Genomic DNA, 26,918 nt, shown 5'->3' with positions numbered 1-26,918 from the left:
CCAAGTAGCTCTTCAGGGTTAAAGTCAAGCCTGGGGCAGTGAGGGGGCCAGGCCTCCTGGAGAAGTCTCTACCTTTCATCTCAGCCTTGCCTCTGGCACCTCCCTCCCACCGCCATGCTTGATTTCTCTCTGTGCTCACAGCATCTGGATCATAGGAGATGCTCAATAATGTTTATAGAATGAATGAGTGGGTAAATATATCCCTTAGTCAACAAATATTTATTGAGTGCCTACTCTGTGCCAGGCATTGTTCTAGAAGCTAAAGTACAACAGTAGATAGGACAAATGCTCTGTCCTCATGGATCTCCATTTAGTGCTCAAAGTGTTTTAAAAACACAAAAGTGAGTCATACCTCTCATAGTTTATACACTGCTGCTGTTGTTTCCTAAGGTCTATGCCAAGTGAAGCTTGCAGGTGCCAATGGGTGATGGTGTCTTGGGGCCAAGCGTTGGTGATTGTTTCTGGGAAGAAGGGGTGAAGAGAGAGCAGTACCCACTGAGGAGCCAAGATTGGTGAGGATCCTAGCTACTGTATCCTAAGCCCTTGTATATGCCCGTGCATATACAGTGTATGTTTATCTCTCTGTTCTCCCTATGAGGCAGGCTCTTTTTTTTTGAGACAGTCTCACTCTGATGCCAGGCTGGAGTGCAGTGGTGTGATCTCGGCTTGTTGCAATCTCCACCTCCCAGGTTCAAGCCATTCTCCTGCCTCGACCTCCGGAGTAGCTGGGATTATAGGCGTGTACCACCACACCTAGCTAATTTTTGTATTTTTAGTAGAGACGGGGGTCACCATGTTGGCTAGGATGGTCTCGATCTCCTGACCTCATGATCCACCTGCCTCGGCCTCCCAAAGTGCTGGGATTACAGGTGTGAGCCACCACACCCAGCCGAGGCAGGCTCTTTTATTTGCTCTGCTTCCCCAAGGATGCACTGAGGACCCAGGAGCTGATGTGACTCACCCAAGGCCATGAGGGGAGGAGGTAGTAGAGCTAGGATTTGAATCCTGGTCTGTTTGGTTCCAAAGCCTGGGTTCTTAACCACTTGGCTCAAGTGCCGGGGAGGGTGGAAAGGGGTGGCAGGAGGGGTCTGCAGGAGCTGGAGCCTGGCTTTAGGAGGGCTTTGGAGAGCTGTCCTGCATGCCACCTTGTTCCTAACACCTACTTGTCCTTGAATGTGGAGCTGTCGTTGATGACTTCAGGCAGACCTACTAAGCCAGGCTCCCTGTTTCCTGCCCATAGAGAAGGCCATTTGGCAATGCAAATCATGTCTGCCCACACCAGCTATGGATCCTATAAGTTTACACAAATCACTGAATAAAAATTACATATTGCTGTAATTTACAAACACCACCCCGCCACTTGTAGCTGCAGAGGGAGATGGTGAGTGCTTGCAGAAAGCTGTCTACAGCTCTTGGGCTCGCTGTGCGCACTGCAGGTCTGGTACGGTGGCAGTCACTCAGTGCTGCTGCAGCCTCCACTGCTTCGGTGGTAGGTGGGGACCTGGTTCTGTGGTAGCTTTGAGGGTTGACCGAGTCCTGGCAATTTTTCTAAACATGCATTGATTCCTGCCCACATCTGGAGGCCACTCCAGAAACCAGAGATGACTGTCATAATAAAACAATAGTCACAGCTAACTCTCGCTGAGCACTTTCTATAGCTCCATGGCACAAAGGAATTTACCCTGTGAATTCTCACAACCACAAGGAGTGGGTACTTCATCATCGTCATTTTTTGAAGGTGGAAACAGGCTCAGAGAAGTTAAACAACTCACTGAAAGTTAACCAGTAATTGGTGGAAACAATTCTAAACCTGGCTGATTTAAACATCTGGTCTGGCTCTTAGGCAGGAGGCTGCCCTGCTCCAGCCCTGCTCCTCCTCCTGGTATTCATCAAAGAGAGCTTATTCGGGGGAGCAGACAGTGGCAGTGGACTCAGAGGATCTGGGAGAACAAACTCGGGCCAGCTTACTGTGTGTTCCAAGGCTTTTGAGCGTGTAACCATTTGTGTTTCACAGTTGGGTCCTTATATGTGTTTGAGATTTTGCACATGACCACATGCCCAAAGTTGTGTTGTGTGTGTCCTGCATATGTTTGCGTCCTCACGTGTGTGTTTGCAAGTGAGTGGCTGGGTGCCTTTGTGTTCTTGTATATGTGTGTGTTCATACTAATGTACATTAAATGAGTATCCAATTTTTATTGGGTACTTACTATGTTCCAGGGACAACTGTAAGTGCTTCACAAGTATCAACTAATTTCATCTTCACAACAATCCTATGAGGAAGTGCTATTAATATCCTCATATCATAGATAAGGAAATCAAAGCACAGCAAGGGTGCCAAGTTGCTTAAGCATCCCTTCTGATTACAGAACACGTTTTCTTCCTTTACATCCACCCTCCCTCATTTTTGGGCCATATGGCTTAGGTATTGATTACCCACCTCCCCCATACCTGGTTGGCCATGGGACCCAGGTGTGGCGAATCAGAGTCACTGTGATTGGCGCAAGCAGCTGAAGCAAGTAGCTGCTCATGAGAAGCACCTGAGGGTAGTTCAGTGTCACTCAAAGCATGGTCTGCAGACAGCATCGAATTCCTAGGTCCCACCCCTGAGCTCCAGAATCAGAAGTTCCGGAGCTGGGACCCAGGACTCTGTGCTTTCACAAGCCCTCCAGGTGACCCTTGTGTACTTGAGAGCCTGGACCATGAAGCCACACCATCTGGGTTGGGTTGGAATTCTAGCTGCACCACTCATTAGCTATGGACAAGTTATATAAGCTTTCTGTGCTTCAATCTCCTCATCCATGAAATGTAAATAACAGTAGTCCTGACCTTTTTAAGGATTAAGTGGGTTGAGACATACAAGTTCCTAGAGAAGTCCCTGGCATGTGACTTGTTGCAAGAGGGCTCACTGTCACTGTCACTCTGCAGGGATGAGCATGAGACCCAACCCTGCCCAATGAGCAGTCCTAGGACTTTTCCTGGTACCATTAGGAACAAAGTGGCTCCTTCTACTGGGGTAGGGTATAAGCCTGGAGCTGCTGGTGACCACATGCCTCCTCAGGGGGAAATCTCGCCTGAGAATAAAATGACCAAGAAGGAAGTCAAGGGGTAAGGGGTCCCTGAGGACATTTTTGGAGCTCCTGGATCCATGCCTGGAATCACTGGACTTGTCAATTTCATGAGCAAATTATTTTCCCTTTGGCTTCAGCCACTCTGAGTTGGGCTCCTGGCAGTTGCACATGGACAGCTCCTGCCAGGTGCCTCATCTGACTTAAACAAAGGAGTGACTGCAAGTGAGTCCAAGGCCATCAGTGAGTTGAAGCAGTGCTGGGATTCCTAATCCCCAGTCTGTCACCTCTTATTGGCTGCCTTTTCCCGACAAGGCAACCCCAAACCGTATCTCCCAGGCCTCAACAGTCGGTTCTCTGGGGCGGGCGTCTGTAGGCTGACCCTGCACATTAAAGGTGCCATTTCATTTCTTTGTCAGCATCACCGTTTGCTTGGGAGGGGTGGCAGAGCTTCCTCCTGGAGTCCAAGCTCTGCATTAATCAATCTCATCATGATCGGAGGCACCTTAGTCATGTAGGGGCTTTTTGATGAGGCTCCTTGGCCTTTAGAGTGTCAAAAAAGACAGTCCTCTGCCAGGCTCTATCATGGTGATGCCAAGGCACCAAGCCTGGAGATGGGCTGAGGTTGGAGGCTTTGTGGGCAGTGATTCTGTCCGCCTCCTTTCCTGATTTGTGTGTCATGTGGGGCAGGGTCAGAGGCCATTTTCTGCCTTAGTTTCCCCAACTTGCAGGCCTCTGGCTTCCTGCTTCAGTCGCAGCCAGAGCAGGCCCTCTCTGCCTTCTGCCCTCATCCCCCTTGGTCTTGGTCTGCCCTACCTCTTGCCCAGTTTCCCATGGCTCTCTAGATCCCTCCCTCCACTCCCATCATCCTCATATTGCCCCATTTCAAGTTCCCACCTTCTCTCCGTCTCCCAAGCTCCCAGCCTCCTTGAGCCTCCTCCATCTGACCTCTCTCCATCTCTCCTAGCCCCTGCAGCCCCCCATTCACATCAGTTGTCCCTGTAACTCCTGTTCTCTCTCCAGGGTTCTCTGAGTTTCTCTATCCTCTCTGCCTCTCCCTTCCTCCTTTCCCTCTAGCCCTGCCTCGGGCAGCCACCCCACACCTGTCTGCCCCTCCTTCCCTCCCATCTCCTCCAGGTGGCCTGCTGCCAGTCTGGTACCAGCCGGGTTGCCATGGGAACCACTGAGCGGCTTAGGAAGCTGCCATAGATCTAATCACGGGCTGTGAGGTTTCAAGGAACAGCTCTTTTCGGTGCTGACAGCCGATTAGGCTGATGCTGGGAGGTGGGGGGTAGGGGGAACAGGAGCCAGGGAAGATGTCAGCCAAGGCAGGGCTGGCCCTCGAGGCACCTGGGAGCAGGAGGCCAGATCTGCCCAGCCTATGCTGTCTGGTGCCTCATTGGCACTCTCAGACCCTCTGGAATTTTCCTGAAGAGATCATTGATGCTACATGCATTCTCTCCTTGCTTCCCTTTCACTTACATTCATTCATTGGTTTGCTGATTCATTCATTCACTCACCAAACCCTTCCTATTGGTCATGTAGCTCCGAGCCTTTCCAGTGCAGTGGGAGAGACAAACCCTTACACGAACTCCTGCCCCCAGTAGGCCCAGTGTTCTGACTGGGGGTATCCAGAGCTGTGGGATCCCCAAGGAAGGCAGGAGGCCCATGCTACTTGGAGAGAGTGAGGGGGCCTGAGGATGCGCTTCACAGGGCATTTAGATCTGCATCTCCCAGTGGGAGGAATAGGAGTTCGTCAGCCAAGAAGGGGAAGGCTTTCCTGGACCTGCAAGTTCCACCTCTGAAGTGACCACGGAATCTGTTTTTGAGTGTGCATCCCAGGCGATTCAGACACAGACCAGAGAGTGAGGCCATGGGAAGTCACTACTGATGGAGACATTTCTGTGGGGGCTGCAGAGTGGCCCCCAGAGCAGACTCTTTTACAGCTGTGCTGAGGATGGCCTGGGGAGTAACCCCACTTCAGGAAAAATAGCCCGAAGTTCACAGCAGCCAAGTCTCCTGGGGTTAATGATCTGTGTTTCTGGAGGGCAGAAGGTGGGGGATTCTCTGGGGGAGTTGTTTCCACTGCTTACACCTGCACCCTGTTTTAGTTGTGTAGCCAGCAGGGCTGCATCAGAGCTTTGTGGGGCCAGAAGAGCCTGCCAGCTTGGTCTAGTCTTAGATGGCTCCCCTGGTACCAGGCTTTTGGTTTTTCTCATCTAAACCAGAGACTGTGTTTGCACATAATTTGCATACATTTGCATATGGTGTCAGCGGGGCCCAGCATAACATGCAGAAAACACATTTTTCTCGCCAGGGTGCTTTGCAGCCTGGATTAGAGCCCAGGTGCACAGAGACCAGGAGCTATAAAACTCTTCCCTCCTTTGGCCCTTGATGCTCCTCCAACTCACTCCTTCCTGCACCCCTCCCCACAGTGGAACTTAGACCCCAAGTCAGCAGGTCTGGGAACGCCATTCCAGTAAGGAAGCCTGGATTGCTCTGGGTCTAGTTCAATTATACTTGCTGTGTGACATGGAAAGGTCACTTTTAGTGTCTCCGCCTGCCTTTGTATGAGTCTAGGTTTGACTGAAGACTGGGGGAGGAGGGTACAGAAACATCACTTCATTCATTCCTTCCCTCCTTTATTCATTCATCTGATTCTATTCATTGTGTGCTTACAATGTACCAGGCCCTTGGTTCTAGAAGGAGCAAAACTAGCCATGTTCCCTGCCCTCTGGGGGTTTCAGGGAGACTGGCTTTAATCAAATGACCACACCAATCAATGTACAATTACAGTCTTGATAAGTGCCACACAGAGACATATGTGGTGCTACATGGAAGCTCAGAATTGGTCTGGAAGGTCATGGATGACTTCCTAGAGACAGCATCCTTCCACTGAGATGTTATATAGACAAATAGGGCCAAGAAGAGCTTTCCACTTAGAAGGAACAGCATGTGCAAAGGCCCCGGGGTGGGAAGGAGCAGGATGAGTGTGCAGAGGGAGAGGAAGGCAGTGTGACTAATTGGAGAGGGATGTGACGTGAGAATATGCAGGAAGGTGGGGCCGATTCCTCAGGACTTTTCAGGCCCGTTACGGAAGGTTGTCTTTAAGACAGTGGTGCCTTTATTCTGAGAGCAGTGGGAACCACAAGGCGAGGAAGTGACATTAACAGCGTGTGGAGAAGGGGTGGAGCAGAAATGAGAACACCAATCGGGAGGCTGTGGGGGTTGTCCAGGTGACACAAGGCAAGGGCTTGAGTTAGGGTCATGAAAGTGACCTGAGATCATCAGGCAGTAACATAAGCAAGATTTAATGGGAGATGGAGGACAGGGGTGTGAGGAGGTGTTGACAATGACCTCTAGACTTCTGGACGGGAAGATGAGCCATTGACTGAAGTGGTGAACGTGGGGCTGGGAGAACCCAGGTTTGGGGGTGAAGAAAGGAATTGAATATGGTTAAATTTGCATTTCCATTCAAGCATCCTAGTGGTAGTTGGGTAGAAGGGAAGAGGCAGATAGGGGTGCTGTGTCCTTCCACCCCCAGTCCCCCAGCCACAGGAAGGGGGGCTCCCTGCATCCTGCACCTTACAGAAGCACCCAGCCTCATCTGTCTATAGATTAGTGTTTTAGACTTATTTCTAATCTAAGAGTAAGCAGAACATTGGGGAATGCAAAGAGCACCTTCCTTTACTATGTGTATTAAACTTGCATCCTCCCTATATGGGAATTGTATTTTCTGAATTCCAAGACAGCACCCACAAAGGATTCTCAGGCTTGTTCCAGGAGTAATGTGCACTATGATTTGCATGCTGTATAGGAACCGGGAAAACCAGAAGGGAAGGCAGGAGAAAGGAAAAAGGGACCTATTTTTAGTGAACATCTACTGGATGCCAGACCTTAGGCAAGCCTTTTCTCTTTTACTAGCATTACACTGTTTAATTCTCACAAAAGTAAGGTATGTATTATTGAGCCCGTTTTACAGATGAGAACACTGAGGCTCAGAGAGGTTAGATACGTTGTCCCAATTGCACAGGTAGTATGGGTCGGGGGTGGAATTTTAACCCAGGCCTGCCTATGTCTAAAGCTCATGTTCTTTTCACCACACCAGTCCTATCTGAAAGTGGAGTTCTAATCTGGGGCCCAGGAAGGATTTGGCTTTCTTCAGGGCCAGGGAACTGGAGGGCAGAGAGTCTACTTGGTTTATGCACTGCCCGTCTAGCGGGAGCTCAGAGCTGAGCGTTCTCAGTCCAGTTGTCCGCACCTGGCTCCCACTCCTAATTTAGCAGCTTCAACTCCTCTTTCACCTTTCAGCTGCAGCCACTTTGGTCTTCTCACTGTCCCGTGGGAGTGCCAAAGGCTTTCTTACCTCTACACCATTGCTTCTGCTGCTGCCCCTCTTAGAAAGTCTTGTTCTGCCCAAGCCTTGCCCACCCTCCACATCCCAGCTTCCCGCACATCCCTTCTTGTCCTTTGTGACCAGCTCAGGGGTCTCCTCTGTGAACCCTCCCCTGATTCTCTGGGCAGAGTTGAGCCCTCCCTCTCATGGACCAGCAGGGTGCCTAAGAGTCTCCCAAGGCCCGGTTCAAATCCTGACTCTTCCACTTAGGAGCTCAGTGAGCTGCAGCAAATTACTTAATCTCTCTGGGTCTCAGTTTGCTGCCCTGTAAAGTGGGGATCGTAATGGCACCAACTTTACAGGCTCATGGTGAGACTAACGTAATGAGATGAGTGAGACGATGCCTGGCAGACTGTGAGCCCTGGATGGACCCAGGTGGCATGCAGCCCACTGTTAGGTGCATATTTATTTACTCATTTGTCTTCCCCTCCAGGCAAGGAGCTCTTTGAGGATGGAGCCTTTCTTTTATTTCAGTATTTCCAGTGCCTACCACAGGGCTGATACAGACTAGGTATCTAGTGTGCATTTATTGAATGAATGGACAGGTGCCAGAGTTTTTATTCTATATATTTTGTCTTCCCTTCCCTGCGTTTAGCTTTTCAGAGGTTACAACTGGGTTTCATGCTCAGCCGTGCCCTTCACAGAAGCAGACCTGCACACAGTAGGTTCCCAATAAAGGTTGGTGGTTTATTTCTGCAGGCAATCCCTTCCCAAACAAACAGCATCCAGCCTCTGATCTACATAATCATCCGCCGCCCTCCTGGGTGTAATGGATACATATTTATTATTGCCCACGTGCCTCTCCTCCCCTGCCGAGCACCGTATTAAATGGCTGTTCCTCAGCTCAAGTGCACAAATATTCCTTTCAAAATTATTACATTCACCTTTTGTTGGCAGAACATGCCATATGAAACATCCCAGCCTCTTACTGAGTGTAGGTGTCTGCTTTCTGCTTCTGCCTCAACAGCAGTACTGAGGCCAGAAGGCCTTGTCAGGGTTCCAAGTGCCTGCGTGGCCAACTATTGGCTGGAACCAAGGAGCCAGTGTGGGACCTGATTCTAGGTTAATCTGAGCTGACCTAGTCAAGGCTATCATCATCACATCATTGTCTTCATCACTGACACCATTACCCACATTACCACCATCACATGGCCATAGCCACCAGCACCGCTACAACTATCATCACCACCATCACTACCATCATGACTGTAACCACCACCGTCACCACCATCACCACAATCATTACCACCATCACTACCTCCACCATCACCACTACCACCACCATCACCACCATCACCACAATCATTACCACCATCACTACCCCTACCACGACCACCATCACCAACATCACCACTACCATCACCACCATCACCACAATCATTACCATCATCACTACCTCCACCACCACCACCACCACCACCATCACCACCACCATCATCAACATCACCACCACCACCATCACCACCATCACCACAATCATTACCACCATCACTACCTCCACCACCACCACTACCACCACCATCACCACCATCATCTCCACAACCACCATCACCACAATCATTACCACCATCACTACCCCTACCATGACCACCATCACCAACATCACCACTACCATCACCACCATCACCACAATCATTACCATCATCGCTACCTCCACCACCACCACCATCACCACCACCACCATCACCACCACCATCATCACCACCACCATCATCACCATCACTACAATCATTACCACCATCACCACCCCTACCACCACCACCATCACCACCACCATCATCAACATCACCACCACCATCACCACCATCACCACCCCTACCACTACCACCATCACCACCACCATCACCAACATCAACACCACCATCACTACCATCACCACAATCATTACCACCATCACTACCTCCACCACCATCACCACCATCATCTCTACAATCACCATCACCACAATCATTACCACCATTACCATCACTACGTCCACCACCACCACCACCACTACCACCACCATCACCACCATCGTCTCCACAACCACCGTCACAATTATTACCACCATCACTACCCCCACCATGACCACCATGACCACCACCATCACCAACATCACCACTACCATTACCACCATCATCACAATCTTTACCACCATTACTACCCCCCACCACCACCATCACCACCACCATCACCACTATCACCACCATCATCACCACCATTACTACCCACTTCGCTGCCATGATTGCCAGTGCCATCTGCACAGCCACCATCATTACCCCCATTATCAACATTGCCGCATCATCATAACCATCATTTTCACCATCACCACATTCATTACTATCACAATTAATACTATTAATTACTAATATTTATTGAGAGCTTTATCTATGATAGATGTAGAACTAAGCCCCTTATGTGTGTGACTTTATTAATCCTCCAAATGACCTTAGAGGCAGGTACATTTTAAATTCTTGTTTTACACTTGAGAAAACTGAAGCTCAGAGAGGTTAAGAAACTTGCTCAATATCATAGAGTCAGCAAATGGTGTTTTGTTTTTTTGTTTTTTTTTTTAACTCAGCAGACATTTAATGAGTGTTCATTAGCACATAGGATACGTACCTCCCATTACCAGGGACACAAAAATGAGTGTATTTCCTGACTACAGGGATCTTTACAGCTTTCTCAAGGAGACCAGACATATAATTAATACAACACAGCCTACAGGTGTGTCTTTGAGCGATAAGGTATACCCTGAGGGCCACAGGAGGGAAGATCATTTCTGGTTAAGACCTAGACCCAGAAGCATTCCTATAATATGAACATTTTGATAAAATCTGTTCTAAGCTTTTTGTTCATGTAAGAGCCTTCTTGGCCAGGCCTGGTGGCTCACGCCTGTAATCCCAGCAATTTGGGAGGCCGAGGCGGGTGGATCACCAGAGGTCAGGAGTTCGAGACCAGCCTGGCCAACATAGTGAAACCCCGTCTCTACTAAAAATACAAAAATTAGCCAGGTGTGGTGGTGCACACCTGTAATCCCAGCTACTCAGGAGGCTGAGGCAGGAGAATCACTTGAACCCAGGAGGCGGAGGTTGCAGTGAGCCGAGATCGCGCCACCTCACTCCAGCCTGGGCAACAGAGCAAGACTCCGTCTCAAAAAAAAAAAAAGCCTTCTTGTCTTTCTGACTGGCTCAAAGGAAGACTTGGCTGTCTCTCTAACTCCTCCTGCCTACGCCCTAGGCCAATTTTTCTTGCTGTGCCAGGTTTGCCGAGACCGCTATCTTGGTTTCCAGCTGGAAGGAAGTTTAGCAGCCCTTTTACAGATGGAGAAAACTGAGGCTCAGAGAAGGGAAGAAACTTATTGAAGGGAGAGAGCAAACTCTTCTTTTTCAGTTCCCTGGCAGTGCAGTCATTCTGTGAGGGCTGTTTGGAATGAAAGGGGAAGTGCCTGTATTGGGACCCTCTTTCCTCATCAGCTGTTTTATGTGGTATATGGTGGTAGGGGGCCTGGGGGTCTCTGGCCCCCTGTTGCTTCTCCTCTTTTGGTCTCTTCCAAGGGGACCTCAGGACAGCTGGGTGGGCCTGGGGGAGGGGGCTGAGAGCTCTTGTTCATCTTCGGGAGTTCATATTCCCCATGGCTGGCCAGGGAATCTTCCTCACTGAGGGATCACATGGCATGGCCTCCAGAGCCCCATCTGAACACCGCGTGGACAGCACTTCAGTCTGCGTGTTCTCTTGGAGTAGCAGACTGGCCCTTTTCCCGAGAGGCTGGAGCAGGCAAGAGCGAGAGTGGAAGGATTTTGAGATGTTTCCTGAGCGATGAATGCAACCCCACCTTTTGGCATTCTCTCAAGGGCTGCAGAAAAGCCTTCAGCTGGTCTTTTGATGATCTCTGGGTATGAGACCAATGTTTCTGTGAATGTGACTCATGCTGAGGTTGACTTCAAGGAGGAGGCGAAATGGCCTGGCTCTAAGAGGGTTACACTTGATTCCTTCGTTTATTTGCTCTTTCAACAAATAGTTTTTGGCCTCCCACGAAGTGTCAGGCATTGTGCTGGGAAGGGGGGTGGCAGTGGTGAGGACAGAGTAGATGTGGTTTCTGCCCTTATGGGGAAGAAGGGAAGACAGATGTGACTCTAGTAGTTACATGAATGGAAACAATTACACACAGTTTTAAGCTCTACCCCCAAAGAAGCAAAGGCTGCTGAGAGAATGTGGAACAGGGACTGGCCAGTGGGTTTTGGGCATCACGATGATAACACTTAGGGAGTACTGATGGTGCTGGGTGGGCTGGGCTGCAGCTGCGGCACTGGTTGTTAGCTTGGTTAGCTGGCTGTAACCTGTGTTGTATCAGTTCTTCAATATTCTGTTATCTGCAGGGCCACGTGCTGTTCCCAGCACGTCACTCGTACATATTTATTCATTTCATCCTTACCCCTATGAGATAAGAACTCTTGTTATTTTACAGATTGGGAAACTGAGGCACCGAAAGATTGAGTACATTTTTCAATAATATACAGCTAACAATTAGCGGGGTGAGGGTTTGAACGCAGGCCCTCTGGCTTCAGAATCTAGCCTTTCTCCATTCCACTCCTAATGCTTCTGGTGGATGAGTGAGTTTAACGAGGTAAAGATGGGGCAGGTGTGGGGTTGGGGTGGGTTTTAAGCACAGAGCTGTGTGGAAAATGCCTGGTAGTAGGAAGGGCACAGGACACTCAAGTAAGCAGGTGAGGCCGGTGCAGCTGGCATTAGGGGCCAAGGGGCTGGGGGGTGGGGAAAGAGGGAAGGTGACAGGGAGGGGAAACGGACAGAGCAGGATTACATGGAGCCTGGGAACGTTACGGTTCCGGCCAGGATCCCAGCAGAGTGAGCTCCACAGGGGTGAGCACAGTGCCTCTTTTCTTCATTCATGTATACCCAGCTCTGAGCACACTGCCTGGCACACAGGAGATGCCCAATAGTGATCTGGTGAAGGACAAAGGAGGGAGCCAACTCCCTTCTCTCCAGCCCTCACCCAGCTTTGGCTTCCCCAGTTCCCACTGTCTATTAAAATTCTAATTGCTGGGGCTCCAGCCCTGGAAAATGCAGTTTAGTAAATCTTGGTGGGCCTAGGGATCTGTATTTTCAGTAAGCTCCCAAGATGATTCTGACTTTGCCTGGTTTCCCCTGGACACTCCTGGAAGCTGATGGTTCTGCTTGTAAGGGGGCAGCATGGGGGTGGGGTGTTGCCCTGCAGACACTTGCTGGGGGACACACCTTGAGCTCACTGCCCATCTCAATGTCTGTCTACAGCACTGTGGAAACACTCTTGGTGGGCTTTCCAGTGCTGGTTTCCTGGCAGCCCTCTCCTCCTCTGGGGTTGTGGACGTCAGCTCCCGGGCTGACCCTGGCCACCCGAAAACCTGGACTGGATCATCCTTGATATGGTCGCTATGGCTGTGTCCCCACTTAAATCTCATCTTGAATTGTAGCTCCCATAATTCTCACATGTTGTGGGAGGGACCTGGTGGGAGATAATTGAATTATGGGGGCAGTTTCCCCTATACCATTCTCGTGGTAGTGAATAAGTCTCAAGAGGTCCGCTGGTCTTATAAGGGGAAGCCCCTTTTGCTTGTCTCTCATTTCTCTCCTGCCTGCCACCATGTAAGACGTGCCTTTTGCCTTCTGCAGTGATTGTGAGGCCTCTCAAGCCACGTGGAACTGTGAGTCCATTAAACCTCTTTTTCTTTATAAATTACCCAGTCTTGGGTTGTCTTTATCTGCAGCATGAAAACGGACTAATACAATAGTTGACCTTGAGTTTTAGGCATTCTAGAAATCTGTTGGAACTGAGAGAGAGAGAAATCATCCAACAAACTAATTAGTCAATCTAGAGAAGAGACAGGGAAGAGGAGCAGGGTGGAGACAAGGGAAGAAGGTAAAATAGAAGAGATGGAGGAGAGATTGAGAATGGAGATGAGGAATGAGGAGAGAAAGAGGGTGAGAATAGACAGCGAGAGACAGAGAGGAGAGACTGCTGAATGTGGGGATGTGGTGGTTCTGGGGGGACAGCCCTGAGCAACAGCATTGTAGGCATTTGACAGAAAGGGCCTAGTTGTCCCAGCTATTCTTGGAGAGGGCCTGAGGGGTCACACATGAGCACAGCTTACAGGTGGTGCAGGTGTTGAGAGAGGTGGTCATTCCCCTGATAGCCATCATCTTATAGTTTGTTGTTGTTGTTTAAGATGGAGTCTCAATATGTCGCCCAGGCTGGAGTGTGGTGGTGCCAACATAGCTCATTGCAGCCTTGAACACCCAGGCTCAAGTGATCCTCCCACCTCAGCCTCCCAAGTAGCTGAGACTACAGGTGAGCACCAACTACACTTGGCTAATTTTTGTATTTTTTTGTAGAGACAGGCTTCTGCTGTGTTGCCCAGGCTGGTCTCAAACTCCTGGCCTCAAGCGATCCTCCTGCCTCAGCCTCCTAAAGTGTTGAGGTGACAGGTGTGAGCCACCACACCCAGCCATCTTACAGTTTTGAAGCAGGTGAAACTGGCAGGGCTGGAGGTGGCTGGGAAAGGCGGCTATGCCAGGCCTAGTGGAGGCTGGGGCGCCACTTATCTCATTCAGAACTGAAAACCTGAGCTGTGACGGTGCAAGGGCCCTCGGCACCTCGGCCATTAGCAGAGGGACTGGCAGTTGCACAGGCCAGAAAGGAGCCCACCTGTAGGAAAAAGATAAGTCTGATGAGCCAGCCTCAGTTTCCCTAGCTAGAAAATGTGGGCATGGGACCAGGAGATCATACCCACAGCTACTAACATTAACCTCCTGCTATGTATCACACTCCTTTCTTGGGCCTTCTGGGAATGCGTCCTGAGCTGGCCGGACTCACCATTCCTACCTCAGCCCCTGCCACTCTCCCCACACCATCCTGCCATCTTTCAACCTCACCAGACTGATGTATGCCAAGCCTGTTCCTGCCTCAGGGCCTTTGTACGTGCTGTTCCCTCTGCAGAATGTCTTCCCGTGGTCTTTCCTGACTGGCTGCTTGCCATCACCTCTTCAGAGAAGCCCTCCATCATCACCCTGCCTCAAGTAGCTTCCCAGTCACTTGCCTTTACAGTACCCAGTTTTGTTCTTTGTTGTCACTCTATTTTATTCCCCATGTTGTCACTCTATTCCCCTTCCGGCATGGGTGCTCCATTAAATCGGGAACCTTGTTACTTCCGGTATCTGGGGTGTCCCACTGCTACCCCCATGTGAGTGCCTGGCACATATAGATACTTGATACCTGCTTGTTGAATAAATGAATAAGTGCAACTTGATACGTTGGTGCTTAATTTGTGTTATTTCAAGTAGGTGTCATAAATATTTGCTTTCACTGGGTATTGAGGGAGATGTTATCGTCAGGGTCCTACACACAAGGAAACTGAGGTTCCCAGAGGTGAGGTCACACAGCTGGGACCTGGACTCAAGGCTCTGCCTCCAAAACCTTCTCCCCCAGGGTGCCCCGACCTTTTGTGGAGCAAAGAGGAGACGCCAGCCACGAGGAGCTGGGGGTAATCTTTGTGCTTTAGAGATGAGGGTGAAGTCACTCAGCACTGCCACCCTCAGGCCCGTGGTGGTAATGCCTCTAGGCTCGTTCCTGGGGCACACTGCCTGCAACTCTGTGATTCTGAGAGACCCAGGGCAGGGCTGGGAGCAAGTGGCTGCTGTGTGATTCACACACCACCTCCAGCAGCTGGCTCCTAGAGGTGCCCAGTCGGAACAATACACAGGGATTTCAGGAGAGAGTGCTGCCCTGCAAATCATTCAGGCTCATTTCCCAGACAGGCCCAGCACAAGCCACAGATTTCCCCAGTGGCACAGCGTGCTGCTTAGCCTCCTACCCACGGGACAGGTGCCCCTTGCCTCTGTGGGTAGCAGAGAAGTGCCTCATGTGTCCGAAGACTGCAAAAGTCTGCTTCACTGGTCACCGGCCTGTCGGCAGTGCTCTACACCTCTTCAAACCCCTGAGCTGAGCTTTATCGTGGTCAAGGGGCAAGATCATGGCTATTAGAGCCATCTCGGTCTGGATTCAAGTCCCAGCTATGCAGCTTACTGGCTGGGTGATGTTAGGCGAGTCACATTACTCTCCAAGCCTCAGTTTCCCTATCTGTAAAACGGAGATGCTTATCAAAGTGCTTGGTTCAGAGTTAAGTCAACAAGCGCCATATCAGCCCCTTGCCATCTGGCCACACTTTCACCTCTAGCCACTCCTGCCCAGTTCCTCTGCCATGCTTTGCACACACTGTTCTCTGCGTGGACGCTCACCCTGCCTTGCCTGTGGGGCCAAGGTCTCTTCCTTCTACATGGCAGGCACCTCCTCCAGGAAGCCTTCCCAGACACCCTCAGAGCATTGGTCTATTCTGGGTTCGCTGAGCCTCCATACTGTTAGAGTGGTGAGGTCTGTAATGGTCAGTGTGTGTGGACCAGGGTTGTGTCGTTTTCGTCCCATGTCCGCAGCCCGGGACTCAGCAGCAGTAATATCAGTTGAATACATAGGTGAAAAAAGCACTCAAAGATAGAAATGAATTAATGACTAGAGAAAGGAAAGAAGAAAGCATGGAGGAAGGAAAAAAAACAAAATGAAGGAAAAAGAGAAGAAAGCAAGGGAGGGGGAGAAAACAGAAGAGAAAAAGAAAAGAAATGAGAGAGAAAAGGCAGAGAAGGAAGTGGGTCCTCCTAGGGTCCTTCCCACCACGCTGGTGTCTCAAGTCCCAGCGATGAATCTTACTTACCCCCCGTCCTGCCTGCTTCTGTCTGCCTGTCACTCCACAGAGGTCCTCAGTTGCCTCCGGCTCCCACAAAATATTCATTGTTCTCTTGCCTGCTCTGCTCCGCCTCTCCCTGCTTGTTAGGTGCCAAAATGGTGGAATGATCAGAGGTAAAGCACGTCTGTCACCAGGCATGGTGGGGCTGATTCATCGAAAGACGCTCCTGTCCCACAGGCTCCGCTGCAGAGGCTGACTCAGCCCTGGCTGCCTCTCTCCTAAGGTCACAGCTGTGTCTTCCCCAGAGGGTCCAGGAAATGTAGCACAGGCTTCGAAAAGGGCACAGCCCCTGGAGCTAGAGAATTTCTTTTTGAGCAATTGGGATGAGAGAACCCTTGGCTTGAATGTGGTGGGGCAGACCCTAAGGATGCTGGAAGGGGCTGGGAGGTGGTTCAGCCTGTGCCGGACCTAGGGGAGCCCCAGTTCCACTTGGCATTCTGGAACAACCTGGTGGGCAATTCCTTGAGCACGATCCAGGAAGGCTGGTATCTGGGGATGGGCTTGGGCTGGTAGGGGAGCGGGTAGGCTTTCCAGATGGGACTAGAGACAGGGCTGAGAGAGCACGGGAGAGTCAACACTCTGCAGGCTGGGAGGCAGAGGCCAAGATTCAGAAAGGCTGCCAGAGCCCAGCCAGCTGCAGTCTGAGAAGACAGCCACTGAGAACCCAGCTAATAGCCGCTTTTTCTGTGCACCTACTATGTGCCAGGTCTCTACCATGTACTCGGGCTCCAGGGACCTTGTTTTATTCCATCCTCACAGCAGCCTTCTGGCATAGGTGTCACTGTCATCTCCATGTGAGGAAACCACAGCTTGGAGAGGTCAGAAATCCTCAAGCCCATGGCTGTAGAATGTCAGAGTCCCGATCTGAACCAAGAACAGCTAAGCCCTGTTGCCTTCCTGTCAAGGCCTACCCTTTAGAAACGGCTTACTAATTGTTCTAGAATATAATAATACATGCTAGCTGTAGAAATGTAGGGAAGTACAGTTCAAAGAAGAAAACAGAATTTACCCCAAACCCAGCATTTTTTCCCCTATGCCCTTAAAAAAAACCACAGCAGGCACCATGTGGCTTCTTGTTATTCCTACTTAACATTAGAGCAGAAGCACTGTCCTAGGAGAATACAACTTTTGGCAAGTATAATTTTTACTGGCTGTCATTGTATTCTGGTTGGGGATACGTGCCCTAATTTCCTTAGCCATTCTCCTATACCTGAATATTTGGATGGACTCCAAAGTTTCACTGTTATAAACAAGACTGCTATGTGTTTCTTTGTGTTCAAGCTTTTTCTGTGTTTCAGGCCTGAGCATTCAGGAGATTTCTGGAAGGGAAACGATTGGATCAAAGGCAGGGCTGCTTTGGGGAGTGGATGGATTGGAAGAGGACCAAGGAATCCTGGCAGTCACCCCCAAGAAGGGTACTTCTTTTTCTAAGAGAGATCAGCTCATTGAGGGAGGCTACCTTCCTTTGGACTAACCGGCCTAAGTTAGACTGACATCAGAACTTTCGATGATACCTTTTTGACCTTCTGACTGTTTCTTTACCCTCTAATAAGAACTATGGGTGTGTGTTGAAGGGCCTTTCATACATTCACCTTGCTACTGGGTTCCTGGAGGCATTCGCGGATTCAGAGAGCTTGGGGATAATCTTATTCAGCCCTTCTCATATGCACACAGGTGTACCATTTGACAGGTGCAGTGACTGAGTCCCAGTACGGACAGGGAACTTGTTTAATCTGCCTGAGAGTAACTTTGCTAACAGCAGATGGAGGCTCCTTGGCTCCATGGCTCCCTCCACTGTGTTAGATGCCTTGCATTTTTTTTTGATTCCAGGTCATATAATTCTATCCCCAAGCATAATGAAGAACAATTGCTGGTATCATGGTTGCCATGGCAACACTGGCTCCAAATTTCCTGCTAGAGGTGCTGGGAGTGAGGGCTTGGGCTATGAGGGTTCTGAGGCTGGGATGGGGGTGCTGACTGGAATGGGGCTGGAGTCCACTGAGCTCATGCCAGTGCGATGACATCACCCTGATGCCCTCAAGGAAGCCCCAGGGCTGGGCCCAGAGCATGGACTGTCACCAACAATGCTCCAATTTGGTGCTGATGTTCCCAGTGCAAAGAGAAGCAGGATCCATGTTTCACTTTTTTTTTTTTTTTTTAAGACTGGAAGATGAGAGGCACAGCTGAGTCCCAGAGCAGACTGAGCCACCTAAGAGGGGAGGAACCGCTGCAGAGAAACCGTGTCAAGCCTTTTTGAAGTTACAGGGGGAGAATAAGAGAGCGGAGGCTCCTGGTGGCTGGTGACAGGTGCTGATTTGTTCTGGGGAAACAGCACAGAAAGTGCCTGGAGAGGAGGCTGGGCCAGAATGGGATGCAGGCGATGGGAAGGACTCTCAAGACACAGTCCTGGGCTCACAGGCAGGACCAACCCCCAAACCTGTCCCCCCAGGAGCCTGCAGAGCCACTGCCCTGACAGGGGACACCTCACCTCCTCTCCTTGCAGCTGCTCTTGGCTGGGAGAGCAGAGAACAGGGTACAGGAGAGAAGTCCCCAGAGTACTGAAGCTGAGGCTGGGGCGGTCTTCACTTCCCTCTTTCCTCAGCCCTTTTCCTGTTCTCTTGTCTTTTCTCTTTCTCTACTTTCCTTCTCCCTAGCCCAGTCTCTCACCTCTCTTCATCCTCTGGGCCTTTTCTTCTTCCTCTCTTGCCCTCATTCTTCCTTCTCTGTCACTCTTGTCTTCTCTTTTACCTCCTCTCTTCTTCCCTCCTTCCTATAGCTATGCCCTCTTCCCTCCTTTCTCCTGTCCCCAACCAGGGCATTAGAAATGCATCCCAGTTACACTGATCTAATCACTGCATATTGTATGCATGCATCAAAATATCACATGTACTCCAGAAATATGCAAATTACTGCATATCAATAAAAAGAAATGTAGCTCCTTTGCCTCACGTACAGAAAAGCCAACCTCAAGTATAAATAAATAAACAAACAAATAAATAAAACAAACCACACTGGGCCCCCCCCCCGGTCTCCCAGCCATCATCTGGGCCTGCCACTATTTGCTCAGGGTATCTAAATGTCAGCCAAAATCAAAGAAAAAGTTTTAAGATCTATTGTTAAAAATTTCCAAAGCTAAGTAGACATGCATGTACAGTAGCATTTCCCAAACTGTGACTTAATAAACTCCAAGCCTTCAAGTTGGGAGAGGTGGTTCCGTGATACGGCTAAAAGCACAGACTCAAGCCCATCTGCCGGGGTTTAAATCCTTGCTCTGCAGCACGATAGTTATGTGACCTTGAGCAAGGGCTTAAGTCCTTCTGTGCCACAGTTTCCCTCTCTGCAAATGGTAATAATAATAATACCTGCTTCATAAGTTGTTGTGAAGATTAATTGCCTTAAAATGGAAAGATCTTAGGACAGTGCCTGGCTCTTAATAAGTGCTCTGTAAGTGTGAGTGATTCCTAGAAGCATTGCATGAAAGGAAGTTTGAAAAACACTGAATACTTCTTGGCTGCCATCTTGAAAATAACACAATAGCACATTAGAGGGTCCAGAAGTCCTACAGCAAAAGACCTGTATGACTCTGTTTACCTTAGTAATCCTTAAACTTATTTTTACTATAGTACTCCCAATCTCTTCTTTTATGCACAAAACACCTGTCTCTGAGGACACTCTCACTTTTTGAGTGGATTACAGTTTGAGAACTGCTGATTTGGGATTACTCACTGTCTGGAGACCATGTTGAGTGAGGCAGAGCGAGAAAGCATTATCTGAGTCATCAGGAAGACCTAGGGTCAAATACCAGCTTTACCCTCCCCAGCCACAGGGCCCAGGAAGTGTGTGGGCAGTCCCCAAGAGGAGAAAAGGCTTGCCCAAGGCCACACAGCAAGTTAGGGTGAGACTCAAGATTATTACACAGGATTTCCAAGCCAAGACCTTTCCATCTCCCTCCTCTTCCTCATTATTAAATAAAGGCAGGAGGTCTTTGCGTTGTTGCTGCTGAGGGACGGTCCCTCCTCATCTGCTCCCTCCCTGGTTGGCTCTTCATGCCTTTCAGGACCTGGGCTGCAGTGCTCACCCCAGAGCACATGCTTTTCTCCCAATCAGAGAGAGGGAGGAGGCGAGATGTCCTCAGTTTCCCACTCACCCCCCCCAAAAAAGTAAAAGAGCTAAGGCATTTTTTTTTTAAAAAAGCTCCCCCCATAGGCAGAGTGACCAAGTATAATCCTTTTGAGAGATGACTTGTGTGCCCTGTCCCTGGTGCTGAAACATGGCTGGGCACCTGGGCAGTGGTCTCCAACCCCGGCACTGGCTGGAAGGGCTGCCGCAGAATCTCCTGTGGGAGTGGAGGGGAGGGTTCCACTTAATTCTGTGATTTCAAGGTCTTGCATCTTACCTGTTGGATCAGAATCCCCTGGGGTGGGCACCTGCCTTCCAATGTTTGAAAATCTCCGGGGGAGGGGGTGATTTGGGACCCCACTACCTTGGGGAGCATTTATGTAACCCAACCCTGGCCCACCTCTCTCATGGATCATTGTTTGTCAGTGATATTATTTTGTGATTTTCTGAAAAAAATTGTAATTTTGATACTCTTGCAGGAAAGAAAACTCCATGATATGTTTTTCCTATTAATGGAGCAGATGTTATGGCCTGTTGACAGTTCTATTATTTTTATGGCAGTAGCAATTTTTTTCTACTCTGGGGGCTTTAGGATGCATATTCCTGTGAATCCATATTTGTGGTCCTCTCGAGTCCACAGGAGCTAAGTGAGGCTATTCCCTCTCCATTCCTTCTTTTGGCCTGCAGATCTTGTGGTTTACGGAGTTGGAATGGTCTTAATTATGTTCGCGTGTTCTCTGTCTCCATGTTGCACTGCTCCAGGCAGAGATGAGAAGCTTCTGCTGTGGTATTTGTTCTTTCAGCACTTCTCTTTTCCCCTGGGATCCTCAGGAAAATCCTCCTTGGTGGAGAAACAGTTGCATTGGGCATCCTGCCAAGAAAGATGCCAGCGAGATGGGGCCAGAGAGCTTCATTAGCCTGTGACGAGGCCCCTGGGCTCTAATACTGGGGAGAAGGGTGGATTCTACCATTGCATCCTGTCTCATCCTCTTATCTGGTGTCCCGGATGCTAGAGCAGGTAGCTCTGAGGCCAGAAGGAAGTATAGAGTCACGGTTACAAGCACAGGATTTGGAACTGGACCTGGGTTCAAATCCTGGTTCTGCTTTTTGCTAGCCATCTGACTTTGGACAAGTTTTTTTTTTTTTCTTTCCCAGTTACTGGGCCTCTGTTGCCTAATGTGTAAAACACAGACAGCACTACGCTTGCCTCAACAGGGTTGAGGTAGAGATCAAGTAAGAAAATTGATATAAAGTGTCATCGTATAAACCATCGTAGCTTATTACAATCATACAAATGGATCTCTATCCAAGTGACGATGGCAAACTTTAGAAAAGCATTTACATTTTATTGTGATATTCTTGGAGTCCTTCAAACTTCCACTCCTATGGTGGAGTAGAAATTGAGTTCTAAGAATGAAGTTTAAGGCAGATGTTTGAGGCCATGGAAGGGCAGTGTTATATGTCCAGATCAGAGTGTTGATTGCTGCTCTTTCTCAGGCCTCTTCCCGAGGTAACTCCAAAGGGCAGCCCAGTGAGAAAGAAAGGAAACCATTCCAGGCGTGGAAAAGGTCCCTGAGTTTCCCCCAGCGTCTAGCATGGGGGCCCTTGGCCAGCATGGGCCTGGGGCTGCTTGGGTCTTAGGGTTGGCCTGAGGGAGCAAAGCTGGGGTGCCCCTGCCCTCTTTGCACAGACAGGAAGATGGAGGCCCAAAGGGGTCAAGCGACTTTGCCCAAGGCCATAAGGTTAGTTGGCAGCAGGACCAGGGCACCCTTTTCATCGCACCACAAGGCCTCCTTGGCAGGTTGCAATGTGTCCAGCCACTGGCTTCTGTCTAAAGAAAGAAAGATTCAAGGAGACATGGATTCGTTTCTGGAAAAGTGGATCGGATTGGTTCTGTGGGGCCCCCAAGGAGTAACTATAGCTAAAGAGTTAGGGACATGGATTTCAGCATCAGGCAGACTGCAATGTGAGTTTCGACTCGCTATCCTCCACTGTTGTGAGCTTGGGCCCCAAGAGCCTCAGTTTCTTCACTGTGCAGTGGCAGTAATGAGAAACACTACGTTGGTGTTGTGGTGAGTCAATAAGACAATCCATGGTGATACCTACGAGGAAACACTTTGCTTCTTTTATGAATAATACTTTAGGTCTGTGTTTATTCACATGCTAAGATGTTAGTAAGAAAGTGAAGAGGTTACACTATTGTCAGGAATAGCAATAGCCTAAATTGTATGCAAAATTGTATACGCAGACTTCCAATGATGCAAGGAGCTGCCTGCGCAACAGTGAGCTCCTCATCACTGGAGGTGAGCAAGCCCCTGGTGGGGGTGAGGCAGGGAGGATTTGGGCATCTGCCAGAGAAATGGCCCAGCACCCCGATGCCCATAATGCCCACTCTCCCCCTTCTCAATTATCTGGCTCCCGCTCACTGGGGGCCCCTGTTTTCCAAAGCAGCAAGCAGCCTGCGTGGTAATTACTTTTGGACTTATTAAGCATAATTATCCCCTAATCGCATACAACCAGTAATTACTGTGGCTGTTACCAGGGGCCTACCCATGCAGGGCCGCCCTCAGCACTGGTATCCAACACCCAGCTGGGGCCTGAGGTGGAGCTGGTGCTCCCTGTCATGGGTTTGGGGGTGGGGGTGTCGGCTGGGGTGGGGCTGCTACATCTGAGATCCCCAACCTGGTGCCCCTTCAGCCTGGGCACCAACTGGTGAAGGAGTCGCTCACAAATGCCAGCCCTGGGGCCACCCCTAGCTCCAAGCTGGCAGGGTCCTTCCAAGTACTCCCTTCCCGGTGATGCTTGCCCAGGCTGCCCTGCCTTTGCCCAAACCATTCCCTCCTTCCGGGCTCTCTTTCTGTCCTCCTTTCCCCCTTCCTTCCCTCCAGCCTCCTATCCACCCTCTTTTCTTCTTACAAATATTTACTGAATCTCTTTTATGTTCCTGGCACTATTTCTAGTACTGGGGATACAACAGTGAAGGGAAAAAATGGCAAAAATCCGTGCTTTCATGGAGCTTACTGTCTATTTGGGAGAGAGAGGGAATGAACAAAATCAGTAAGTGATGTAGGGTATTAGAAAGGGTTGAGTTCTATGAAGGAATAGAAAGCGGAATGTCAAGGAGGAGGTTTTCTTGGGCTGGAGGAGAAATTCAGTTTTAATAGGATGGCCAAAGGGAGAATGGGGCATTTGAACAAAGACTTGGAAGGAAATGGGCTAAACTAGGATGACATCTGGGGAATGTTCCAGGAAGAGGGGCCAGCTGGTGCCAAAACCCAAAGTTGGGAGCAGGTCTGGCGCATTTGAGGAGCAGGGAGGGTGCTCTGGTGGCTGGATCAGAGAAGTGAGGGGGAGAGTGGTGGGTGAGGAGGTCGGACCTGCCAGGAAGGGGTGGAGGGCAAATGGTAGAGCCTGGTGGGGCAGTTAAAAAACTTTGGCTTTTCCTCTGAAGCAAAGTTTTGAGCAGAGAGGTGAGCTCTTTCTTTCTCTTTCTTCCTCTTTCTTTCTTTCTCTTTCTTTCTTTCTCTCTTTCTCTTTCTTTCTTTCTCTCTTCCTTTCTTCCTTTCTTCTTTCTTTCTTTCTCTTTCTTTCTTTTCTTTTTTTTTTGAATCGGAGTCTTGCTTTGTCACCCAGGCTGGAGTGCAGTGGTGGGATCTCGGCTCACTGCAACCTCTGCCTCCCGGGTTCAAGCGATTCTCCTGCCTCTGCCAGACGCAGTGGCTCACTCCTGTAATCCCAGGACTTTGAGAGGCTGAGGCGGCCAGATCACGAGGTCAGGAGCTCGAGATCATCCTGGCTAACATGGTGAAACCCTGTCTCTACTAAAAATACAGAAAATTATCCAGGCGTGGTGGCACGTGCCCGTAGTCCCAGCCACTCGGGTGACTTGTACTTTTATAGCCCCCACTCTGTCCACAGTGATGGTGAGGGTTAAGGGGGCAGGAGCCCAGGGAGGAGGAGCTGTAGCCACAGTCCCAGTGAGAGAGGGTGGAGGCTTGGGCTAAGCGGCAGCGCAGAGCAGGTGGCAGTGGGAGGAATCTGGAAACATGTTCGAGGTGGACATGGCAGGACTCTCGGAGGGGCTACATATGAGGTGTCAGAGAGAGGTGTCAAGAATGGCATGAAGGTTTTTGGCCTCCACAAGTGGAAAGCTAGAGCTGTTTCCTGAACTGGGGCACAGTATGGGTGAAACAGGTTCTAGAGGGGAGGGCAGGCGTTCAGTGTCTGGCCCGTTGAGGTCCAACGTCCAAGGGAGCTGTCAGCCTGTGAGTCAGAGAAGACGGATCTGGCCGGAGGTCTGCAGGTGGGGAGCCCCTGACAGGCGGATGACTGGGAAGCATCTAGGCGGGCTGTGCTCATCGAGTGAATGAATGAGGCTAGGAGCCACGAGATTCAAGGTCTGAGCCCTGCGCCTCCAGCGGTGAGATTGGGGAGATGTAGGGAGACCAGCAAAGGAGACTGGGAAGGGGCAGTCAGAGAGGCAGAGGAGAAGGAGAGACCGGCCAAGGAAAAGAAGCCTGGCCAGGAGCAGGAAGGAATCTCCCAGAGCCTTAGGGGACCAAATTCTGCCTCTTCCACTTCCCTGCTGCATCCTCACACCCTCCATCTCTCTGTCTCTCTTCCCCAACTCCCTCCTTCTCTCTTTCCCCCCTCCCCTCTCCCCTCTCCCCTCTCCCCTCTCCCCTCTCCCTATTTCTTTCTGTGGCTTTCTCTGTCTCCCTGGGGCTCCTTCCCCGGGCCTCTCCCTCCACCCCTGCCTGCCGGGCCCCTGGCAACGGGTCGCAGGCCGCCGGGGCGCGGGGATCTCGGGCCCCCGCCTGCACGTGCCAATCCCCAGCGGCGGCGGTGTCTCGCCACCAGCTCGCGGGCCCCGTGCCGCGCCTCCTGCCCGCGTAATGCGCTCTAATATGTATTTACATGACTTTCAGACTATTATTTATTAAGGTATCGCTGCCAAGTGTGAGCAGGCTAATTGCTCTTAATGTGCCCCCTCCCGGTTCCCACTGCGACGCCTTCGTGGAGGCAGAGCCAGCGACGCTCGGAGCGGGGAAACCGAGGACCCAGAGCGCGGAGGCTGCCGGGAGGGCGGGGCGTGCGCGGTCGGGGCGCGGAGGGTGCTGGGAGCGCACTGGGGATGCTGGGACGCAAGGAACTCGGAGTGGGGGTCGCGGAGCTGCAGCGCGAGAGGCAGAGCCTGGGGTGCATTTGCTGACTTGGCGTGGGGCTGGAGACCCTGAGCGCGAGGGGCGGTGCTGGGAGCCCAGGCGGGGTCTTGGCGTCAAGTTGGGGACCTTGGGACCAAGGGAAGATGCGGGGAGCCCAGGCGGGATCTTCGCCAAAGTTGGGGACCTCGGGACCTAAGGCTGGTGCGGGAAGCGTGGACAGGGTCTTGGCGAAGGTGGGGGACCAGGAATGCGAGGCCGTCGGGAGTGGGGACCGACGGGCGGCGCTTGGGTCTAGTGCAGGCTCGTGTTGCCGCCGGCTGACTGACCGACGGCCGCGGGGCCCGGGGAGGGGGCCGTCGCCTCTCCCAACCCCACCCGCGTAGGCGGCGGCCTCGCCTCGCCTGGATCTTCCGACGTCAGCAGCCGCAGCCAGAGCCGGAGGGAGCGGTTTAATTGGCAGGACTGTGGGTTAAGGACAGCTGTGGCTTTGCGGGGTTTGGAGGAGCGCGCGCGCAGGGGTTGGGGAGGGTGCTCGTTGGAGGAAGGAGGGGTGAGGGGAAGGGGAAAACAGACTGAGAGACCCTGGAGGAGCGTGGAGAGATGGGACAAACCAGGAGTGGGCGACCTATTGGGACAGAGAAGCAGATGAAGAGGGACATAAAATATAGCCCAGCAAAGCCAGAAGCCAGCTGGAGGCTGGAAAGACCCAGAAGGGAGCAGGATCCTGCCACGCTGGCTTCTGCCTCCTGCGTGGTGGAGGCCCTCACCCCTCACCCATGTTGCCGGGACCACCCATGCCCCATGCATTAGCACTGCCCCACTCTAGGCAGCCGTTGTGATTCGGAGAGCGGCTAACTTGAGAACACTGATTCATTTAATTTTATTACTGGTACTGTGGGTACTGTCTGCTAACTCCTAGGCCTTGCTGGTGTCACCCTGAAAGTTCTCTGGGCTGGGAGTCACAGCTTAATAAAATCCAGGGAACTGTGCCCTGCCCCTCCCATCCCACTCAATAAAGGCGGATTCAAAGCCAGCTGTGCAGGGACCTCCTGGGACCCTCTGCTGAGCCACACTGGGCCAAGCACATTTCTTTGCGTGAACATAAGTGAGGTAGGAATGGGGATTTTCCGGATGGGCAAACGAAGGCACTGAGAGGTAAAGTCACTTGCCCAGCTAGTGAGAGGCAGATGCTGGCTGGCCAGGGAGGTCAGCCCAGAAGCTCATGCATGTTTCGCTACCCGAGGCCAAACCTCTGATTGATGGTGTTTGTAATTTCTTCCTGTCCCTAAGCCTGGAGGGATGTTGTCCTGGTGGCTGTGGGGCCTTCTGACACTGAATCCGGGTGTTCTGCCTCGTTGGTGGTTATTGGAGGCTCAAGGTGGCTGTTTGGGTTCCTGGAGCT

The 26,918-nt window shown here is 50.9% G+C and overlaps 1 long non-coding RNA gene across 1 annotated transcript in view; it reads left to right on the top strand.

Annotated features, from left to right (window-relative positions):
* Positions 1-26,918, top strand: part of LOC115833047 — a 45,815-nt gene that overhangs the window by 14,576 nt on the left and 4,321 nt on the right. The window contains exon 2 of the long non-coding RNA XR_004028484.1: positions 18,395-18,539. This is a non-coding gene — a long non-coding RNA (uncharacterized LOC115833047). The remainder of the gene's footprint in view (positions 1-18,394; positions 18,540-26,918) is intronic.

This window comes from Nomascus leucogenys, chromosome 24 (assembly GCF_006542625.1).
Source record: "Nomascus leucogenys isolate Asia chromosome 24, Asia_NLE_v1, whole genome shotgun sequence".
NCBI classification, from domain to species: domain Eukaryota; kingdom Metazoa; phylum Chordata; class Mammalia; order Primates; family Hylobatidae; genus Nomascus; species Nomascus leucogenys.
Note: the sequence above shows the minus strand (reverse complement) of the source record. Positions and strands in the feature narration are given on the sequence as shown.